Source organism: Prionailurus viverrinus, chromosome B3 (genome assembly GCF_022837055.1).
Source record: "Prionailurus viverrinus isolate Anna chromosome B3, UM_Priviv_1.0, whole genome shotgun sequence".
NCBI lineage: Eukaryota > Metazoa > Chordata > Mammalia > Carnivora > Felidae > Prionailurus > Prionailurus viverrinus.
In genome coordinates this window covers 101,672,769-101,696,391 of record NC_062566.1, presented here as the reverse complement: position 1 = coordinate 101,696,391, position 23,623 = coordinate 101,672,769, and the positions used below count along the sequence as shown (strand labels likewise).

Below are 23,623 nucleotides of genomic sequence, written 5' to 3'. Positions count from 1 at the left end.
GAATATTTTGGGATTGTTTACTTCCATATATTGTTTAAATATGAGATCACATTTTTCTGGGAAAGAGATGGGAAAGAGATCTTTCTTGTTGCGTGTTTTGTGTTTTGGGGGAGGAGCCATCTTATGTTAAGGCAATCTGGCCTCCTGTGCCTCTCATTCTACTGGTCTGTACTATGTAATAAAGATGATTGCTTCCCAGTCTATAGGTACATACTGTTGATTGCTTTTGTGGGCTACTACTTGATGGGGGCGAAGATATTTCAAGCTTTGGAGACAGCCATTCAGGAGGAATTGAAAAATTCCTTTTTGGAGGCCAGAGAAGCTTTAATGAGTAACTATGCCAACATCACTCCAGAAGAGCTTGAAATCTTTTTGCAGGTAAGAGATAAAGGGGTTTTGTTTTGAAAGTTATAAATTTGCTAATTATGTGTCTAGCTGTAGATAGGTTTTATAGAATGCCTTCTTGTCTGTTTTACCTAAACTTGCATAAGTAATAGCACTAGTTTTCTGTCATCTGGAGAGGGAAAAAAGGTATAAGCCCTTCTAGGAGACATAAGGAAAACAGTAAGAGAATACAAAGGAGTAAGATAGATACAGGTAAGAGGAAAAATGACAGAGCAGATACAGCAAGGGCACAGGAACTCTAAAAGATATCCTGAGGGTCAGGAAAGAATAACTAGTATTGGACTAACTCTTCCATTGACACTAATTGTAAAGCAAAACAAAACAAATATTACAAAAAGAACTGTCTGAAAACACAGGAGTATAAGCAAAGCAGGTGGGTCCCAAAAAGGCAATGACCATTTAAAGCAAGCACGTGAGCTGAAGTCCACATTTACTTGTCTTTTCCTCTGTGAGTTACTTCCCAGTTACCTTGGTGGTAGGTAATAAGTCCTAGCAGAAAGCAGTAGCCTTACTAGGCCGAACTGACAAGAAGTCAGAATGTGGGGTTCTAACAGTGGCTGAGATTTGAGAAGAAAATCCCAGAAAGCAGGATTCCTCAAAGTGAGAAAGCCCACAAGTTCCAAGTCTGCTATGAATTCCTCTCAAGCTGTTGGCCAACTCCTTAGTTATGCATTTGCAGAGTAAGACCTTAGAGAAACAAATGAAAGCAGCATCTGTGATTCTAAAGAGCTGCGTAGAGACTTTAGCAGCCATCTATTGCTGGGGAGACAGAGATTGGAGTTCAAGGCTCACCAAGTTAGAGGGACTTGGTAACCACCCTGAGTTGTCTGTCTGTTGAGATCCCAGAAACACCACACCCTAGAAGTAAAACTGAAAATACAGCAAGCTCTAACAAATTATATCATTTACTCTCAACAGGAGTAAGGAAATCTGCTGGTATTCCATCTGCCTGCCAAATAAAACTCCAAACCCTCTTTTTTAAGGAAGATAACATCATCCTGAGTCTCTACATATTTTCATATACAATGGCCAGCATCCAATGAAAAATTAGGAGGTATGATTAAAAATGGAAACAACTGACGGGAAACTAACGGAACCACAGGCATTAGAAAGAGACCAATAATTTGATAAAGAGTCATCATCTAAAGACATTAAAATAAGTATGGTTAATAGTTTAAGAAAATCTAGGAAAGGACAGAACATTTTTCTACTGTAAGTACCTGGAATGCTTAAAAAACTGTCTAACCAGTAGAGATGGAAAACAGATTAGTGGTTAACAGAGGCTAGGGATAGGGGTTGTTTTGGTAGATGTGACTATAAAGGGGTAGCATGAGGGATATTTTTGTGTTTTGTTGATACAATAGTTCTAAATCTTGATTTTAGTGGTAATTACAGAAGTCATTACACGCTCTTTAAAAAAAAAGCTTTATAGGGGCACCTGGGTGACTCAGTCGTTTAGGTGTCCGACTTCTGCTCAGGTGATGATCTCACGGCTTGTGGGTTCAAGCCCTGCATCAGGCTCTATGCTGACAGCTCAGGGCCTGGAGCCTACTTCAGATTCTGTGTCTCCCTCTCTCTGCACCTCCCCCACTTGCACTCTGTCTCTCTCTCACTCTAAAATAAATAAACATTAAAAAAATAAAAGATTGAGACACTGTTCACATACAGTACAATTTACTTATTTAAAGTTCACAATTCAATGGTTTTTAGGATATTCAGAGTTGTGCAATCATTTTATGTTGCTGTTGTCTAGTTTTGCCATCAGTCATGCAAGTCTTACAGAGAGCATTGGGAACAAAACCTCCTTACCTTCCTCCCTTCCTACCTTCCTTCCTTTAATAACTATTGTGTATATCTGCCTGCCCCATGTCTCATGAATAATGCTGAACTTGAAGTACCTCTGGGAAATTTATGTCAAAAGCAGTGTTCATACTCATGGCAGATTGTGTCTATTTTTCTTTTGAATTTGGGCTTTTTGTCTCTGTTTCTTTAGTAATCAATTTCATTTCTTTAATGGCTTTTAGCAGTACTTCACAATTCAGATTTAACTATAATTCTTGCTTTTCCATGCCACGTTTTACTATTTTGTTTTGTGTGTTTTGGGAATTATTTTAAGGGAATTTTAGGTAAGTAGGCAAGAAAAAAGAGCCCATCTCACTACTTAAAATTACAGGTAGCCCTAATGTCACCTTTATGCCATTCTTTGTATACTATTTACAAATGATTTTGGTATCCACCATTTCAACCAGCAATCCACACACAGCCCTCCTAGAGAGTCACTCAGAGACATGGCCATAATTAAAATTTGTTTACAGTCTGTCCTTATCTTACATAGCCTATCGGCATCATTTGCCACCAGTGACTCTCTCCTTCTTGACAGACTTTCTTCACGTGGCTTCTGGGAAACCACACTCCTAATTCTGATTTTCCTCCTGTTTTACAGGTGGTTTTTTCTTGGTTGCCTTTGCTGGTTCTATTCTTCTCAATAACGTTGAAGAGCTCTTGGGTGCAGTCCTCAGACCTTTTCTCTTTTCTCTTTATACTTGTTTCCTTTGTGGTTCGTCTCTCTCATGGCTTGTAAATATCACGTATGTGCCAAGAACGCCCCAATTCTTATCTCCAGCTGAAGCCTTTCCCACAAATTCCAGACTGTAAATCCACTTGCCTATTTGAAATTTCCACTTGGATGTCCAACAAAGCACTCAGGCTCATCATTTCCAACAATGAGCACCTACTCTTTTCCTTTCAAAAGGGAAATCTGCCACCCACCCCAACCACCACCTTCCTCATTTCAGTTGGTGGCAACTCCATTCTTTTGGTTGCTCAGGTGAAGAGTCACATCATCCTTGACTGTGCTTAGTTTTAATCACTCAGGAAAACCTACTGGCTGGGCCTTGGAAACATATTAGATTCCCACTGCTTTTCCTCCCTCCCCTCCCCCAACATTGCTGCCACCTGGTCTCACTGGGCCACCATTTGGTCTCTTCTGGAACTTCTGGAGTTCTGCAGTATTCTCCCAACAGGTCTCCTGGTTCTGACTTTGCTCTCTATATTCTCTTCTAAATACAGCGGCCAAAGTGATCTTTCTGGTATCCCTTTGGTAGGTAAGTCACCTGTGCTCAAAACTTTCAGTGACTCCCCCCATTTCCTTCAGGTAAAATTCTTGAGTCTTACATGAACTGGTCTTCCTCCTCTATCTCCTTTTCCATTACTCTGCCCTCAACTTTGCTCTGGTCACTGTGCTTGATGTCTCTAGAATAGTCCAGGCTCTTCCCTTTGATCTCGTTGTTTCCTCTGCTTGGAATGTTCTTTTCTCAAGTATTTGGCTAACTTTTTCACTGCCTCTAAGTCCAGCCCAAGTCTTACCTTCTCAGTGAGGCTTTCTCTGACTATCTCCCTTGTCCCACCTTATTGTGCTCTACTTATCTCTTATCACCTCCTAACATATTATACAATATTTATATTTATTTCCCTAAGCTAGAATCTAAATTCCACAGTGGCATATTTCTTTCCATATTGCTTTAAGGGAAAGTTCATACATTTCACCAAGTTAATGCTTACTTGTTTTGGTTTTACCTTGTGGACACTGCCCTTTTCTGTAAAAAAAATGGAGTAATCCCCTTAAGAAATGAAATTCTTTATTTTAGTTGGAATTTTAAGAATTCTTTTTCATTTGTAGCATCTATATTAAGTACAATAGGTGAGTAAGATGCTTTGTTTTTAGTTTTAGGTTTTTTTTTAATTTAGAATGCCAATGCATGGAACTTTGTCTGCATAAGTCATAACCCCTTCAAACCTACAAATTCAGAACCTGCTTTTATTGTTAAGATGACATGTCATCAATACATGCAATCTCCTCTTTATTTGTATTTTTAGATCATTCGTCACTTCCATAACAAATTTGATGTGTCTTTTCTCTTTAGTGGGTGGTCCTGGCAATGGCATTTCCATCTTGTCTTCCAACATACTAGTGAGATAAGTAGCAAAGCAAGAACCAGTCAGATTTTCCAGGACTGCTGATAGATCTAAGATGTCTAAAAGTTTCTCTGGAATTCAGCTCAAACTTGGCTAGACAATTTTGTAATTTTTAAAACAAAAAGTTACCATAGGTTTCTACTAAACTTTAGACAATTATAGGGTATTTTAATTTCAACTAAGAGTTATTAGGGTTTACAAAAAGAATAAGCATAACTTAAGATAGCCATTGCCAAAGACCGTAAGGAGACTCCTAGGAAATACCAGTTTAGACTGCCAGAGACCTCTGGCACTGCTGTGGAATTTTCCTTCTCATGGGACTAGGACTAGAGAAGGTTAATAATGACTGTTATTTTCAGTATGGCATGCTCAGATATATTTCCTTTACTAAAAATAGGGTGCACATTTACAGTTATGGAGAATGTGATGCCTGCAAATTCCCAGCAAAATAATCACATTTGTTAGAAACTGTTCTTACTTGCTTATTATATTTCAATAAAAGAACTGGGAGAATCTCAGACTTTTAGGGGTCCACATAAGATCAGACTGTTGGGAATGGATGTCACCATGACCCATGGTTTCTGCCCCGAGGATAATAACAACAAGGTCTGAATGACCGCTTCCTTTGGTGTATGGCCTGGTGGTGCGCACAGAAGTCCAACTGATTGGTGGATATAGAGAGCAAGATGGAGTCACTCATGTCAAGCAGGGACATAGGCAGCCAAGGGCATTGGTGCTAAGATGAGATGTTGCTGAAACCAGCACAGGCTGATGACACAGCAGAACCAGAAGAGGCCCATAAAGGCCTAAGACTGGTTAAGCATCTTCAAAAAGAGAGGACTTTTGCAGCAAATGGTCAGACCTCCAGAAGCTGACCCTTCCATATCTGACTGCATCAGAAAGGCAGTTGCTGATGAAAGGTCTGCCTGACTGATCTCTGAACATAACAGAGATTTTCCACTGCTTGAATATAATAAGCAGCGTGTTCGGAGAGCTGACCCAGGCTGAAACGAGTCCTCATCTCACTTGTGCACTCATGCACAGACTCCACATTTGCTTCACTAAGTTCTTACCCCTTGTTGTATCTTCCTTGTGATTTTGTTTTATGCTCTGCTTTGTGTGATACATAAGAAGCTAAGTTAAATGTGTAGTGAAATGTCATCGGGTTTGGAATACTGAACCTGCTTTACAATTATGTTAGCCTTGTGGGGCGACTGGGTGGCTCAGTCGGTTGAGCGTCCGACTTCGGCTCAGGTTATGGTCTCACGGTTTGTGAGTTTGAGCCCCGCGTCGGGCTCTGTGCTGGCAGCTCGGAGCCTGGAGCCCGCTTCAGTTCTGTGTCTCCCTCTCTCTCTGCCCCTTCCCCACTCATGATCTGTCTCTCTCTGTCTCTCAAAAATGAATAAATGTTAAAAAAAATTTAAAAAAACAATTATGTTAGCCTTGCTTTATGATTAAATAAAGCTGACACTGTGGAGAGACACAACTCATCTATGTACTTTTATAGCCTGCTTGCAACAGTGGGCAAATTTTGTCATCTGATCCCTAAGCCATTCCAGTCTGGCCACAGTAGATGAATAATTCTAACTTCAGGCAGTTCAACCGTATTCAATGGTTCTGTTTAACAGGGGGTTAAGAGGGGTGAAACCATTTGACCATTCTCTATCATATGATGTTCTCATATTTTCTTCTTGATGAGACAGAATCAAAGTACCAGCTTGCCTGAAGAATGGACGTAGTCCTTATTTTGTAGTCCTGGAACCAGTCAATAAGCCTACTTTGCCTTTATTCTTGAGACACATTCTTTTAAACAAATGTGAGTTAAGGCGAACTATGAATTTGTAGGAGTTCAGGCATGACTTTAAATGGGCATGAACTCCTCATGTTGTAATGACTTTAACATTGCCAGGCTGTTTAAAATATCACCACAGGCAATGAAGGGAGCTTTTGTGTGAAGTCCATGAAAAATTGTGAAACTTTGGTATGGCATTCTTCTCCAACCTGTGTGTGTGTGTGTTTGTGTGTGTGTGTTGATAGTGTATTCCTATTCTTTTGTAGCATTGAAAATAAAAATTGAGGGTGCCTGGGTGGCTCAGTCGGTTGTGTCTGACTTTGGCTCATGTCATGATCTCATGGTTCTTGGGTTCGAGCCTCGTGTTGGGCTCTGTGCTGACAGCTAATAGCCTGGAGCCCGCTTCAGATTCTGGTTCTCCCTTTCTCTCTGCCCCTCCCTGCTCATGCTCTGTCTCTGTCAAAAATGAATAAACGTTATAAATAAAATAAAATAAAATAAAATAAAATAAAATAAAATAAAATAAAATAAAATAAAATAAAATAAAATAAAATAAAAAAATAAAAATTGAACTTAAGAGCCATGGGCATAGAAGGAATAAAATTGTTTAGTTCATCAACTGCTTTCACAAAAGCAACCAAAATCCACAACTTACAGAAATGAAATTATGTTAAATTTTGTGTTATCTCTAGGCACCAAATACCAACATGTATAGATTAAAATTAGATTCAGCAGCAAGACTGACATATTCAAGTTTAACTATATGCAAAGTAGCAAAATTCTCCATTTTTGTTATCCCATAAATAGGTTTTATAAGTGGTTATAGCAGAATCCACAAAAAAGTCTTTTTTGTGTGCAGCAATACATGATTAATTTCACATATCATTGAATATACTTCCACAATGTAATTCCTAAAGACTGGAAAGTATTTTATTGGGCCATTTTACTCAGCATATGCCTTCTAATGTTAGATACTTATGTTAGTTTCCATTATTTAGTCAAATAATGCTTTAGTGATATTCTTATACACTTTTCTGATCATTTCTCTAGGAGAAATTCCCAGATATAAAATGGCTGGATAATACTTTTAAAAGTTATAAGTCACAACAAAGCATTGACAACAAAACATCAAAAGTGCATGTTCCAAGGAGTAGTAGTATTGAGCAGATAGTAAATGGGAGTTTTTTATCATCCATCAGGTTATGGGTCAATTGCTCCCAGAACTCCTAGGGGTCAGACATTCTGTGTCTTCTATGCTTTATTGGGGATTCCTCTAACTATTACATTACTGAAATTTGTGAGTAATCACAACCATTTTCTGGACTTAGTAAACACCTTCAGACTATGGGAATGAGAGAAGTAATGTTTACTAAATGATTTTTTTTTCTCTTATATATGCTTGGATTCATAGCCTTACATAGAATAAGTACACACACTAAATAAATTCTTGTTAAATGCATGCTAAAATATCTGTGTGTGTGTGCGTGCGTGCGTGTGTGTGTGTGTGTGTGTGTGTATGTGTGTGTATGCAGGTATATATGTGTTTGTATGTGTATTTGTTATGCTTGCCCTGGCTGTATTTTTTATGGAACTCCTAGATCAAGAAAAGGGTATTCAGACCAAAATAACAGCAGCGCTTTATTTTTCTTCTTCAGAAAACATAAGTATTATTTGAAAGAACACTTGTAGAATGTTATATAATGCATCTACATAGATTTACATACATATATTTATAACCATGATTTTATTTGATTCCCTGGACCACCTTATGAGCTAAGTATGGTAAAACCTAACATGTAGATTTTCTACAGGAGTTTATCCTCTTAAATTCAGTTCTTCTGATTCTAGGTTCTGAGCTCCCTTGCCTCCTAATCCATTTCTTGATACTGTTAAGGGCAAGAAATTCTTTAAGGTTATAGGTTACAAAAGTATATCATTGGAAGAGCTATTGGGAAAAGTGCTAGGCAATTTGTCTTAAGTTGGGGCAAAGTGAGAAAGAGAGAGATGATGTGAGAGGATGGCCAATTCCTGATGCTGAAGATATCCCAGAAAGAGGTATGCAGAGAAGATAAAGACAAGCAAATATTTGTTCTTATTGCCAGCAGGATTTGGATCAGGTGTTCCTGCGACCCAGACTGCACCTTAGCAATGACCCCTTAAGCCTAACTAATCCATTTAAAATACACAACTGAGGCAGGATGCTCCCTTCCCTTCCTCTCTGGACTCATATGCATTGGCTTAAGAGTGATACTTGAAAGGCCAGCTTGATGTCTAAACAGGCCTGCTCTAAGCCAGTTGTCCCAGACCTTCTTAGGACAGAGCAGTGCTGAGTAAGAGTACTAGCTGGTGGTGGTTACTTTTCCAGTCTCAAGGAAGTGGAGTCCAGAGAAAGAAACTCCTTGGAGATTATTTGGCCACTTACTGTGCAGTAGCAGTCAATGAATGCTCTTGTACTTTACCCATTCCTACCAGCAATTCTTTCTTGGGGGTGAATAGAGAGGCAAGAGCTTTGAGCATATCTTAGGGACCAAAAATTCTCTGTGAAATAGTTCAACCAGAGAAGTTTCTTGCCCCTTCAAGGAAGGAGATCATATAGCATCTGAAAAGATTCTACCTGTTCCACCCCAACTCCCACCTGGGACCATGTTATCAACAATTGTAATTATGTCTGATATCAAAGACTTGGCCATTTCAGAAACTCAGCATCTCTTGGATGTTGCCTTCCAAAGCCTATCGGAGGCCAAGGCTGTACCTTATTTACATGGTTATAGATATATCTACAGAAACTCATCAGAGAGAGTCACTGAGGTGCACCAGATAACAGAATGACCCAAATACAATTATATCAGTGACCTAGCATACCCTGAGTTTGCCACCATCATACATAGTTAAACAAAAGGAGCTATTAACAGAAGTAACCTTAGAAAATGAAATCCCAAATATTAATCTCTTGTTCCTAAAGTTCCTTAACAGTCCCAAAATATATACTAAAAGTTAGCTGTCTAGTTCTTCTACTTTCCTCTAATTCTGCCCTAATCTTCTATGGGTGGGTTATATAGGCTTGAGCATCTTTAAAGTTGAAAATGAATCTCTGTTTTCAGATTTCTAGGAAAAAAACGACATATAAGAATTTTATTACATCAGCTCCATAGTCCCACAAATGTAAAAAATACTGCAAATCTCACAATGCAATATAATTATTGCAATCAACATATTATATAAACACTAAAATTTAAGGAAATATTGACAAGATGTCCCTTTACAATAATAAATCAAAAGGCATGTAAAGCTGTCAGTAACATCTGTCCTGTATGAGGTATTTATAAGTGAAAGTTTAAAACATGTTATTTCTAATATCAGTTTACTTATCTGTCTCTTCTCTCCTTCCACAAAACTGTAATTTCTGTGTGGAAAAACTGTCTTAGTTCTACTCTGTATCTTGAGTATTTCTCATGGTACTAATAGAAAAAAACCCTCAATAAATGATTATTGAATGAATTTGAATTATATTATAAAAACATTTTATTTTATTTATTTATTTTTTTAATGTTTATTCATTTTTGAGAGACAGAGAGAGACAGAGTGTGGGCGGGGGAGGGGCAGAGAGAGGGAGACACAGAGTCTGAAACAGGCTCCAGGCTCTGAGCTGTCAGCACAGAGCCCAATGTGGGGCTGGAACTCACGAACTGTGAGATCCTGACCTGAGCTGAAGACAGATGCTCAACCAACTGAGCCACCCACGTGCCCCATATTATAAAAACATTTTAATTAATATGACATAGGCTGTAAAGGGAATATCCAATTTTAAGATGGGAAAATTCATTTATTTTTTCTTATAATTTATGCATAAATTATAATCATCTTTCTCTTGTTTTCCTCCTTCACGCTCCCTCCCTCTTTATCCCTCCCCTCATTCCTTCCCTTTGTCCCCTTTTTTCCTTACTGCTGTCTTTTTTTATTTTTAGAGAAAAATTAAAATTCACGCACTCCTCTTTTTTTTGGTGACTGGACTTGTCATTTTCATCTACCACCATTACTTTTCATGCATACAGAGGGCTGGACTTACAAAGAAGGACTATGTTTTGCATTTATCTCCTTAAGTACCATTGGGTTTGGTGACTATGTACTAGGTAAGTCGATTGAATCTTGGAATTGTATTAGCATTCATAGCCACAGAATTAACAAGATTTGAAGTAAAAGTATCGCCAGAAACATAGCATTTAACTATAGGGGTTAGGATAGAGGCCAAAACTATTTTACAAACTCCAATCATCTGACAATCCATGAAAGAATCTAAAACGATTCCTTTCCATCCAACTTCCTTCTTTGTTGAGGCCACAGAGTACACTAATTATTGGAAAATGGAACAGAGGAATTCCTTTTAAAGCATGTCACCATTTGCTCATACAGGTATCCAAAATTCATGTGTAATGAAAATACCAGTACAAAAGAAATCCCATGCAACATGCACTTAGTGTCTTTCCCAATAGATAAATCCACTTTCACCCTTAGATTAAATATACTGCATAAGAAGGAAATAAAGGCCCCCAGACACTAAGTATTTACATACACACCTAAAATTCAACAGTAATATCAAAAAAAGTATTTTGTAAGATTATTTTTATAAAGGCTTTTTGTGTTTATAAATCCTTTAAAGGAACAAAGTAAGTCTCTAGGCTATGTATTTTGGGAAACTACCATTGTTCTTGGCTCATCTCTGCCTCAAAATAAGAGTCATATCAAACATTATTCTTTTTTAAAATTTTTTTTTTTTTTCAACGTTTATTTATTTATTTGGGACAGAGAGAGACAGAGCATGAACGGGGGAGGGGCAGAGAGAGAGGGAGACACAGAATCGGAAACAGGCTCCAGGCTCTGAGCCATCAGCCCAGAGCCTGACGCGGGGCTCGAACTCACGGACCGCGAGATCGTGACCTGGCTGAAGTCGGACGCTTAACCGACTGCGCCACCCAGGCGCCCCATATCAAACATTATTCTTACTATGAACATATTTTTTAAAAGTTAGCCCAAAGAACATAGGTATACCACCCCATTTTGCATGCATGCATATGCCTCACACTTATATAGAAGAATTAGTACTCTACATAATAAGGACAAAGGCAAGAAGCAGAACACTGATGTATGCTCTACCACAATCTCTCTGGGTCAATTTCGACAAGCTACTTGGCCAACAGGATTCAATTTGATCTAATATAAAATAGCTGGGGTGAGAAAAACTTTGAACTAGTTGATTTTTTTCCATGTGAAAATATTAATTATTGTATGCTGAGGAATTAGCCATGACTAAAACTTGGCTCCTGTCTACAAGGAGCACACACTGGAGTAGGGAAGATTTAGATATGTAAATAGACAGTTACAATTCAAGTTCCAATACGCCATAATTGAGTTCAATGTATAGTGCAATGATGTCATCAAGGAAGAAGAAAAGGCTTACCACATGCTTCAGCTATGGCTACAGGTGAGTCTTCAAGGAGAAGCATAATCTAAGCAGTCTGAGAGTGAGAAATAACTGACAGTCCAGGAAGAATACTTATAAAACCCCTTTAGTTCTAATGTTAACCAATTTCTTTCTTTTCTTAATGTTTATTTATTTTTGAGAGAGAGAGAGAGAGACAGAGCATGAGTGGGGCAGGGACAGACAGAAGGGAAGACACAAAATCTGAAGGAGGCTCCAGGCTCTAATTTCCCAGAAGGAACATGTATTGATATCTGGAATTTTGTTTATTGATTACTAGGTCACAGAAGTGGGACGATCTGTTAGTCCCTTATTTAGAAAAGTAACACTGAAAAGACAAACATGGTGTAAATAGTCATATGGAATATAATATTCATTTCAGAAGTATTCTTATTTCCAGTTGATCTTTAATAATCAGCAATTAGATTCTAAATGTGGACAGTTTTATGGGTTTAGACTAATGTAGTATAGCTTATGAGGGAGAAGAAAAGATCAGAAGTAAAAGTCATGTTCCAATGACTTACTTTTTGTGATTTACTTTTTGCCTTTAGGTATAAATCCTTCCCAGAATTACTCAAAAATTTACCCAGCAATAATAATACTTTGGTGTACTTTTGGTCTTGCTTGGATTACTCTTCTGTTTGATTTATTTTCAAAAATATTGGACAAATCTTAAGAAAAAAAGCTTGCTTGCGATATGCTATGTCAAACAGAAGAATGTCATCTATGAAGAAAGTTCATATTTCTGGCCTTCTCTGGATTCACAATCAAAGAGAACATCTCAACTTTCTTTTTGAAATAGTGGGACAAGATGATCCAAAAGAGGATACATGTGGTTTAAAAATTTACCTGCCATATGGGTCACACCCACAGTGAAGTTTTGTAATTCATATTTTATTTTGAGTTATAATAAATAATTAAAAATACGAAATCTCAACCATCCTCACCAAATCTTCCATTTTCAAAATCTCTCATTATGTAATATTTAATATATTTAAAACAATTTATGTAATCACATGTTAAAAAAATATAAATATCCATGAACCCATCATACAACTTGTGATGTAAAACTAATGACAATATAATTGAAGCTACCTGTGTGTACCTTCCCAATCCTAGCCTCCTTGTTACCCAGAGGAAAGAGCTATACCCATCCATGTTGTTATTGCATAGGTAGAAAGTTATCTTTTTAAAGTAGCTACTCAATTTCTGCTTATACTAGAAGTGCATTTGAATTTCCATTATTCCATATTTTCACTTTGGTATTGGCAGATTAAAAATTTTTTTTGCCCATATAATGGGTATAAAATACTATTTAATTATAGTTTTGCTTTGTTTATTTCTGATTACCATAGAGTTGAGCACCTTGTGTTTCTGGTCATTCTTGTTTTTTTTTTTTTTGTTTGTTTGTTTCTTTTTTTGTGAATTGCCACTTCATGAATTTTGCCCATTTTTTTCTACTGGGTTTCTTGTCTTCTACTTAGTAATTTGTAGGAGTATTTTCTTTATGGTACATTCTGAATGCTAACCCATTTTCAGTTATATTTACTGAGGATATCATCTCCAGTTTGTGGCTTATCTTTTCAGTCTATAGAATACCTTTTGATAAACACAAGCTCTTAATGTAGTTCATCTTTTTCTCTTAAAATCACCACTTTTCCAATCTTGTTTTAGAACTTCTTCCATACCTCAAAGTGACAAAGGTATTTTCTGATTAATGTATTTAAACCAAATTAATTAAAGACCTAACTTATGTAAGTGACTACCCTAAGCATTGTGAGGAATATGAAAATATAGTCACTGTCTTAAATGGTAATTAAACATTGACTAATATTGGAAGCAGATGAATGAATGCCAATTGTGTGCCAGTCACTCTGGTAAATGTTTTGAATAACGAAGATGTATTGAGCACTCATATGCTAAATATTTTGCATTCATCATTTTATCTAATATTCATAATAACCTCAGAAGTAGGTAAATAATGCCTTTTTACAGATGAAGCAATAGATCTATGATAATTTGCCCAAGTCACTCAGTAGGTTAGGTGCTGAACATAGTTCACTCAGACACAGTAATGTTTCCAAGTCATCTTTTATATACTGTAAGAAAAACATCAAATAATCCAAATAAATTAGCATTTACATTTAAAGAACTGCTAGGTAAAGAGCACTGATTTATGTCTTTTGGTGTCTACATACCATTTTATAGAAGTAACTGAGTACCATAATTAGGATCAAAGTACTTTGGGATCAAAGAGGGAGATGCCTAGGATATAGTGGAAGAAAATCAGAGTTAGCATCAATAAGAAGGTGGAAATGACCTCTGTTTGGATGGCTGAAAATGACTCTAGTAGGTCTAGCAGGTTGGGAGGTTGAGGGGCAAAGGCACAAGGTTAACAGTGCCTAGAAAATGGAGACTTGAAAAGAGACCAGTAGGGCAGGAGGTGAGGTTGAGAATACAAGATTTGATGACTACAGAAGAGAGCTGCATCATGGATGGAAGTAGGACCCATCTGTGACTAAAGAGTGATGATGGGATAAGATTTAACTGAAAGAGTTTAGGAGAGAATAGAAACTCTGAAGGTTTATGACGCTCAGAGTCTGTTAATCACAAAGACAAAGTTTCTTGGTGTTGGCCACTGTATAGACATGGTAATAATTGGGAGCAGGAACTAGCCAAGGCTTCAGATGGAACTATGAAGTGGAGGGATAAATCATTTAGGCAGGTTCAAAGTGTCCACTCAGATGTAAAAGTCTTAAAAGATGAATGAATCATTGCCCAGTATTGTGCTGGAGAAGAAGCCAAGGACTTCATCTTTTGGTATAAATGCTTGAGTGAGGGATCTAGCCAAACAAGATCTACCATTGTTTTAGGCTTTTTACCCTTGGGTAGGAAGCAGAAGCAGCCTTGGCATGGTGTCACGAATACTTTAGAATATCTTCCTACAGTCTCTGAAGACTGGGAGCAGTGGCTGTTTTGTCTAATGCACAGAAACCAACACAAAAAAATCAAGGAAAATAAAGAAATAAGGAAATATATCCCAAACAAAGTGACCAGATAATCTCCCAAAACGGATTCTAATGAAATGGAGATATAAGATTTACCTGATAGAAAATTTTAAATAACTATTATAAGGATCATCTACAAGATCAGGACAATGCATGGATAAAGTGACAACTTCAACAGACAGGTAATTTTTAAAATTACCAAACAGGAATTATGAAGCTGAAGAATACAATAAGTAAAATGAAGAATTCCCTCGTGAAGCTCAACAACAGATTAAAACAGAAGAAAGTGTCAGAAAACTTGAAGACCAGTCACTGGAAATTATCCTGTCAGAGGAACAAATGGGAAAAATAATGAAAAATACTGAAGAAAGCTTAAGGAACACATGGGACACCATAAAACGTATCAATATATGCATTATAGGAGTTCCAGAAGGTAAAGAGAGAGAAAAAAGGGGCAGAAATCTTGTTCAATGAAATAATGGCTGAAAACTTCCTACATCTGGGGAAGGAAATGGCCATCCAGATCCAGGAAACTTAACAAAATCTTAATATGATGAATTCAAAGTAATCCAAACCTAGACATATTATAATCAAATTGTCAAAAATCAAATAGAGTGTTTTAAAATTTTTGTAAGGCAATTACTTAATAAAGACATTACACTGACATACACCTTAGAAATGTGGGAAAGAAGTTAATGAATGCTATTTGGAAGGATGGGTAAGAGAGAGTGAAGAGCAGGGCTCTACATAAAGAAAAGTGCATTCTAATTTATCTTGTCCCTTTGAATTCAAAAAAGTCATGCTGATTAGGTACATAATTTGTGTGTGTGTGTGTGTGTGTGTGTGTGTGTGTGTGTGTGTGTGATGAGAACACCTAAAATCTACCCTCATGGAGAATTTTGGAAGAAGCAAGAGAAAGCCAACTTGTCACATACCAGGGAACCCCCATGAAACGATCAGCAGATTTCTCAGCAGAAACTTGGCAGGCCAGAAGGGAATGGGATGGTATATCCAAAGTGTTGAAAGAATGCTATACCTGTCAAAACTGTCCCTCAGAAATGAATGAGAGATGAAAATAGTTCCCAAACAAAAGCAAAGGGAGTTCATCACCACCAGAACTGCCTTATAATAAATGCTAAAGGGAGTTCTTCAAGTTGAAATGAAACAATGCTAAACAGTAATAGGAAAGCATATGAACATTCAAAACTTTCTGGTAAAGGTAAGGTAAAGGCTAAAGGTAATATAAGACAAATATAGGATAATGTAAATTATAATGATGGGTAAATCCATTTTAATTCCATCATAAAGTTAAAAGACAAAAGCATTAAGAACTATAAAAATGTGTTAATGGATACACAATATAAAAGGATGTAAATTGTGACATCAATAACAAATGTGTTTGGGGGAAGTAAAAGCGTAGAGTTTTGGTGTCTGATTGAAGTTATCAGCTTAAAATAGACTGTCATAACAACAATAAGTTGTTTTTTTGTAAGCTCCATGGTAATTACAAAGAATATACCTAGAGAAGATGCACAAAAGAAAAAAATCAAGCATATTCATACAATATATCAACAAAAATGCAAAGGAAGACAATGAGGGGAACAGAGAGATGAAGGAACTTCAAGATAGATAGAAAACAGCTAACAAAATGGCAATAGCAAGTTCTTCCCTATCAGTCATTACTTTTTTTTTTTTTCAACGTTTATTTATTTTTGGGACAGAGAGAGACAGAGCATGAATGGGGGAGGGGCAGAGAGAGAGAGGGAGACACAGAATCGGAAACAGGCTCCAGGCTCTGGGCCATCAGCCCAGAGCCCGACGCGGGGCTTGAACTCACGGACCGCGAGATCGTGACCTGGCTGAAGTCAGACGCTCAACTGACTGCGCCACCCAGGCGCCCCAAAAGGCAAATGAATTATACCCCTGAATCAAAAGACACAGAGAGCTGAATGGATTTAAAAACAAAACAAAACAAAACAAAAACAACATTATAAAAAGATTTCACTATATACTATCTATAAGAGACTCATTTTGGATTTAAGGACATAAATGAGCAAAGTGAAAGGATGGGAAAAGATATTATATGTAAATGATAACTAAAAGAGAATAAGGGTGGTTATACTTAGACAAAGTAGATGTTAAAACTGTTACAAGAGATAAAGAAGGTCATTATATGAAGATAAAAGGGCCAATTCATTCAGGAAAACATAACAATTATAGAGCACCTATATATAAAGCAAACATTGACAGAACTGAAGGGAGAAATACATAGCAATACAACAGCAGGAGACTTGATATACCACTTTCAATAATGGATACAACATCCAGACCGAAAATCAATAAGCATACAGTGGGCTTGAACAACACTAACGACCAAATGGACCTAACAGACATAAACAGAACATTCCACTCAATAGCAGCAGACTGTACATTCTTCTCAGGTGGACACGGAACATTCTCCAGGATAGATCACATGTTGGATCGCAAAACAAGTCTTAACAAATTCAGAAAGACTGAAATCATACCATGTATCTTTTCTACAAGGGAATGAAATTAAAAATCAATAGCAGAGAGAAATCTGGGAAATTCATAAATATATGGAAATTAAAGAACACACTCCTGAACAACCAATGCATCTAAGAAGAAATCAAAAAGAACTTAGAAAATAGCCTAAGACAAACGAAAATGAAAACACAACATACCAAAACTTAGGAGATGCTGCACCGCAGTACTAAGAGGGAAGTTTATAGCAATAAATGCCTACATTAAAAAAAATGATTTCAAATAAATAACCCAACTTTACACTTCAAGGAACTAGAAAATATTGAACTAAGCCCACGGTTAGCATAAGGAAATAAATAATAAAAATTAGAGCAAAAATAAATGAAATAGAGAATACAAAAACAAATTAAGGGTTGATTAAAAAAATAAAATTGACAAAACTTTAGCTAAACACACTTGGATAAAAGAGAGGGATCAAATAATTACAGGGATGCTTGGGTGCCTCAGTTGGTTGAGTGTCCAACTCTTGATTTTAGCTCAGGTCATGATCCCATTTTATTTGGCTCATTTCATTCCTCTTACATTGAGCTCTGTGTCAGGATCCACACTGTGTGTGGAGCCTGCTTAAGATTCTCTCTCTCTCCCCCCCCTCCTCTGTCCCTCTCCCCTGCTCTCTCTCTCTCTCAAAATACATACATGCATACATACATAGTCAGTCAGAAATGAAAGCAGAGACGTTACAACGGATGCCACAGAAATAAGTCATAGGTAACTACTATGAACAAATGTATACCAACAAATAGGATAACTTAGAAGAAAAAATTTCCTACAAATATAAAATGTACCAACTCTGAATCATGAATAAATAGAAAATATGAACAAATCTATAGGAGTAAGGAGATTGACTCAGTAATCAAAAGGAGAATGAATGAAAGCCAGAAAAGTTGCAGGAGATAAGAGGAATATATAAAAACCAGTTCTATTTCTATGCACTAGCAAATAAAAATCTCAAAATAAAATTAAGAAATTCCCATTCACAATAGCACCAACAAGAATGAAATACTTAGAAATAAATTTAATGAAGAAAGTTCAAGACTTGTACCCTAAAAACTACAAAATATTCTTGAAATTTTTAAAGAAAACCTAAATAAGTGGAAAGACTTATGTTTATATATTGGAAGACAATATTGTAAGAAGAAGATACTCTTTTTTTTTAAGTTTATTTATTTTGAGACAGAGAGTGTGCACACAAGTGGGGAGGGGCAGAGAGAGAGACAGAGAATATCAAGCAGGCTCAGCACTGTCAGTATAGAGCCCGATGCGGGGCTCAAACTCATGAACTGTGAGATCATGACCTAAGTCGAAATCAAGAGTCAGATGCTAACTAACTGAGTGACTCAGGCGCCCCATGAATATATTCTTTAAAAAAATCTTTTTTAATGTTTTTATTATTTATTTTTTCAGAGAGAGACAGACAGACAAAGTGTGAGCAGGGGAGGGGCAGAGAGAGGGGGAGACAAAGAATCTGAAGAAGGCTCCAGGCTCTGAACAGGGCTCCGAACCCAGGAACCCTGAGATCATGACCTGAGCCACAGTCAGACCTTCAACCGACTGAGCCACCCAGGTGCTACACCCCTTCTTGAAGATACTCTTAAAGTTGATGTACATATTCAATGTATGAGTTTTTCTGTGAAAATTCCAACGGCTTTTTTCTTTTTGCAGAAATTAACAAGCTAATCCTAAAATGCATACGGAAATTCAAAAGAGCAAAAACATCCTTGATAAAGGACAGGTTGAGGACTCTTACTTCCTGGATTAAAAAAATTACAACATTACAGCAATAAAAAAAATGTGTTACTCACATAAGGATAGATACACAGATCAAAGGAATAGGAGTGGAGAAATAAACACATACATCTATGGTCAATTGATTTTTAATTTTTTTTAACGTTTTATTTATTTTTGAGACAGAGAGAGACAGCATGAATGGGGGAGGGGCAGAGAGAGAGGGAGACAGAATCGGAAGCAGGCTCCAGGCTCCGAGCCATCAGCCCAGAGCCCAACGCGGGGCTCGAACTCACGGACCGCGAGATTGTGACCTGAGCCGAAGTCGGACGCTCAACCGACTGAGCCACCCAGGCGCCCTGGTCAATGATTTTTAAATAATTAATAAACCTAATTTTTTAAGAGCAGTTTTAGGTTTACAGGAAAATTGAAGGGAGTAGAGTTTCCAGATACCCCTTACTTCACTTCATAGTTTTCCTTATTATCAATGTCTTGCATTAGTGTGGTACAATTGTTACAACTGATGAATCAATATTGATATTTATTATTCAGTAAAAGTCCATGTTTTACATTAGGTTTTACTCTTTGTGTTGTATATCCTGTCATGGTCAACTGATGTCTGACAAGGATGCTAAGATGATTCAATGGAAAAAGGATAGACTTTTCAACAAATAGTATTGGGTAAAAGAATGAATTTGGACCCCTATCTAAGCTAACATCCCATAGAAAAATTAACTCAAACTGGATCAAAGATCTAAGTATAAGAGCTAAAATTTTAAAACTCTTAGAAGAAAAATTTGAGTGAGTCTTTGTGACCTTTGATCAGACAATAGTTTCTTAGACATGATACCTAAAGCACAAGCAACCAAAGAAAGGTAAATTGAACTTCATTAAAAATTGAAACCTTTTATGAGTCAAAATATACTATCAAGAAAGTGAAAAGATAATCTGCAGAATAGGAGAAAGTATTAAATAATATATCTGATAAAGATCTAGTATCCAAAATATGTAAAAAATTCTTACAACAATAAAAAGACAAATAACCTAATTTAAAAATGTGCAAAAGAGTTGAATAGACATTTCTCCAAAAAGGATACATAAGTGAATAATAAGCATATAAAAAAGATGCTCAACATCATTAATAACTAGACAAATACAAATCAAAACCACAATAAAATACCACATTACACATACTAGGACAGCTATAGTAATAATAATACGATAAGGGTTAGCAAGGACGTGGAGAAATTGGAACCCTCTTATCTTGCTGGTGGGACAAGTAAAGTGGTACAGCCACTATGAAAACCAGTTTGGTAATTCTTCAAAATGCTAAAAAGAGTTACCATATGACCCAGAAGTTGTACTCCTAGGTATATACCCAAAATAAATAAAAAAATTTGCTTTCACAGAAAACTGTATATGAATGTTCATAGCAGGGTTACTCATAATAGCCAAAAAGTGGAAACAACTCAAATACCCGTTAACTAATGAATGAGTAAACTCTATGCAGTATATCCATAAAATGGACATTAATTCCTTATCAAATAGATAAATGCTGTATTTTTATCGTATAATATTTCTGTGCAAGCTATACTAAATATATACCTGTATAAATTATGGTTCATGGTAAAATAGTTCATATGTGTTACTAGCTGCAGGATATTAATCTCACTAAATTAAAGTTATAGAAAACTTCTCACCTCCTGCAATGTTCTTGAATTTTTTCTGATTAATCACAGTTATATAGAACTTTAAATTCCATTATGAATACAAATATATACCTAACACATTCATTTTTATTGATTCACTGGAGAAGTCCTAAATCAGATGTGTGTGTGTGTGTACATACATACATATAGTGGAATATTATTTGGCAATCAAAAAGAATGAAATCTTGCCATTTGCAACTATGGGGATAGACTAGAGGGTATTATGCTAAGCAAAATTAGTCAGAGAAAGACAAAAATCATATGACTTCACTCATATGTGGAATTTAAGAGACAAAACAGATGAACATAAGGGAAGGGAAGCAAAAGTAATATAAAAACAAGGAGGCGGACAAAACATAAGAGACTCTTAAAAACAGAAAAAAACCTGAGGGTTGCTGAAGGGGTTGTGAATGGGTGATGGACAAAATGGGTAAGGGGCATTATGGAAGACACTTGGGATGAGCCCTGGGTGCTATACATAGGGGATGAATCACTGGAATCTACTCCTGAAATAATTATTGCACTATATGCTAACTAATGTGGATGTAAATTTAAAAAATAATAATAAAATAACTTAATTAATTAAGTTAAATAAATCTAGCTTTATGTCATCATTCGGACCCATAGCTATGAAATTTCACCAGCAATTTAAATGTAAAGATATTCATTCATTGAAACTGAAATAACAATGAAGTCCATTAAAAAAAAAGTTTGAAGCACTTGCAAAAAAATTCTCAACAATAAGCAAGTATGAAAGCTAACAGAATAGATATTTGCTAACCAGAACATACTGAAATGGCACAATATTTAGGAAGTTTTAAATGGCATCCTGAAAGAAATGGTATACTGAATTATTTTCAAGAGGCTTACTTAATTTCAGTAATATTCACAGATAAGCAGAGACTTTGAGGGAATGAAAATGCAAACCAGCAGTGTCACTGCCTCAATATATACCATCAACAGAAATAACACTGACAGAGCAAGGTGTCCTGATACGAACTCTTCCAAAACACAGCCAGAAGTGCAATGTTTAATCCTGTTGTTTATAAGTGAATATAATAACATTCCTGGGAGAATATCTCAAGCCAGCTATCTAAATGAACGATGCTTTTGGTAAATGAAACAATATATTTTGAAAACAAAGCTTAGTAATAAAAAAAAATAGATGTATTTTACATAGAAGTGGATTTCTAAGAGATCTAGTACACCAGAGTTGTTGAATAGTATTGGAAATTTCAATAAGGTTATCTCAGCACATGGTGTTCAATTTTAAGGGATTTGACTTATACATTCCAGACATTTTACTTTGTTCTTTTTGTAGTCTAACACCAAAGACCATTTTCAAGTACTTATGATTCAGGACATCAAAATAAAAAATTCCAAAGTGGTGACTTTGAAAAATTATGACTACCAAATTGAGTAAATTTGCAAACAAAAGTGTTTGGCACTTTCCAGTGAATATCACCCTAATACCCTGGCAGCTTCCTTAATTAGTATACAAAAAACAGACCCTTTCAATTGGTTTCATAATTTCTTTGCCTCTTTTAATAAATAGGCAAAAACTAACATTCTACATGTTTTTGGATAAGATCTAATAAATTACAATGCTTAGAAACATTAATTCATTCGGAATTGCTCACTAACTTAGTAACATTTCAGATATGTTACACAAATTAGTGTAGAATCTAGCTTGGTTTCTATGTCAGGATTCTCCAGAAAAAGAAAACAGGCCATATCATTCATATATATATATATATATATATATATATAGAGAGAGAGAGAGAGAGAGAGAGAGAGAGAGAGAGAGAGAGAGAGACTATATCTAGAACCTGTATATATAAAGAGATTTATTATAAGGAATTGGCTCACTTGATAATGGAGGCTGAGAAGTCCCATGGTCTGCTGTTGCAAGCCAGACATCCAGGAGAGCCACTGGTAGAGTTGCAATCTGAGTCCAAAGGTCTGAGAATCTGGAAAGCCAATATTCTGGTTCAAAAACAGTCAGGGAGAGCAAATGCATCTTACCCTGCCTTTTCTTCTTTTCAGGTCTCCAGCAGATTGGATGAGATCCATCCACACTGGGGAGAGCAATCTGCTTTACTCAGTCTACCGATTCAAATGTTAATCTCATGCAGAAACATCCTCATAGACCTTCCCTAGAATATTTAACTAGATAAATGGGTACCCTGTATTCTAATAAAGTTGATACATACAATTAATCATCAGAGTTTCTATCACAAAATTGCCTTTTAAAAAGTCAATTTATGAATATAACCCTTAACATTTCAATGAACTTCTACAGAAGCCTCTGTTAGTCATATGAGAGTGTACTCATATACTTTATGAACTAAATATAATTACTATCCTCATTTTATTGAAGTGGAAATTGAGGGTAAGAAGCCTGCCCAAGGTTACCTAACTAGTAAATGACAGGGTTGTGGTTCAAACTCATCTATTTAACCACCCTTCACCAGATAACTCTAGCATGGAAGGAACATTTGAAGGGTTGTATGCTGGAGGCAGGAAGACTATTACAACCTTGTGACAGCATGGATGGAGATCTTGGAACGATTTTAGTGTTTTTATGAAGAAGAATCAAAAACACTATATATCAGAGATTGAGTGGGTATGTATGAAGGAATGCAAGGAGCCAAGGGTGACTGAAGTTCCATCTTGAATATCTTCTATTCCAACTACTCAAATTATTACATTTGATTCTCATGTAAGTAATAATAATAGGAGATTGCATTTTTTCAGAATAGGAAACATGAATAGTTTTGAAATGAGTCTTTAATTGGTTTACAGAAACCATATATAGTACAATAATTAGAAACAGTCTTAATCCTAACAGATCTTCCTTTCTCTCTGAAACTGGTAGACAGACACTGGCTCTTGCCAGACTGCTATCGTCAACATATTGAGTTGATGAGTTTGTAACAGAGGGAAACATGGAGGGATGAAATGTAAGAAG

At 36.4% G+C, this 23,623-nt stretch overlaps 1 long non-coding RNA gene across 2 annotated transcripts; it reads left to right on the top strand.

Annotated features, from left to right (window-relative positions):
* Positions 1-234: 234 nt before the first annotated feature.
* On the top strand, positions 235-22,835 carry LOC125168990 (uncharacterized). Of its 2 annotated transcripts, none has more exons than XR_007153379.1 (4): positions 235-378; positions 1,324-1,459; positions 10,138-10,302; positions 22,699-22,835. It is a non-coding gene; the product is annotated as an uncharacterized LOC125168990 (long non-coding RNA). The 2 variants fall into 2 exon arrangements; XR_007153380.1 differs by lacking the exon at positions 22,699-22,835 and adding an exon at positions 12,200-12,509.
* The last annotated feature ends 788 nt before the right edge of the window (positions 22,836-23,623 follow it).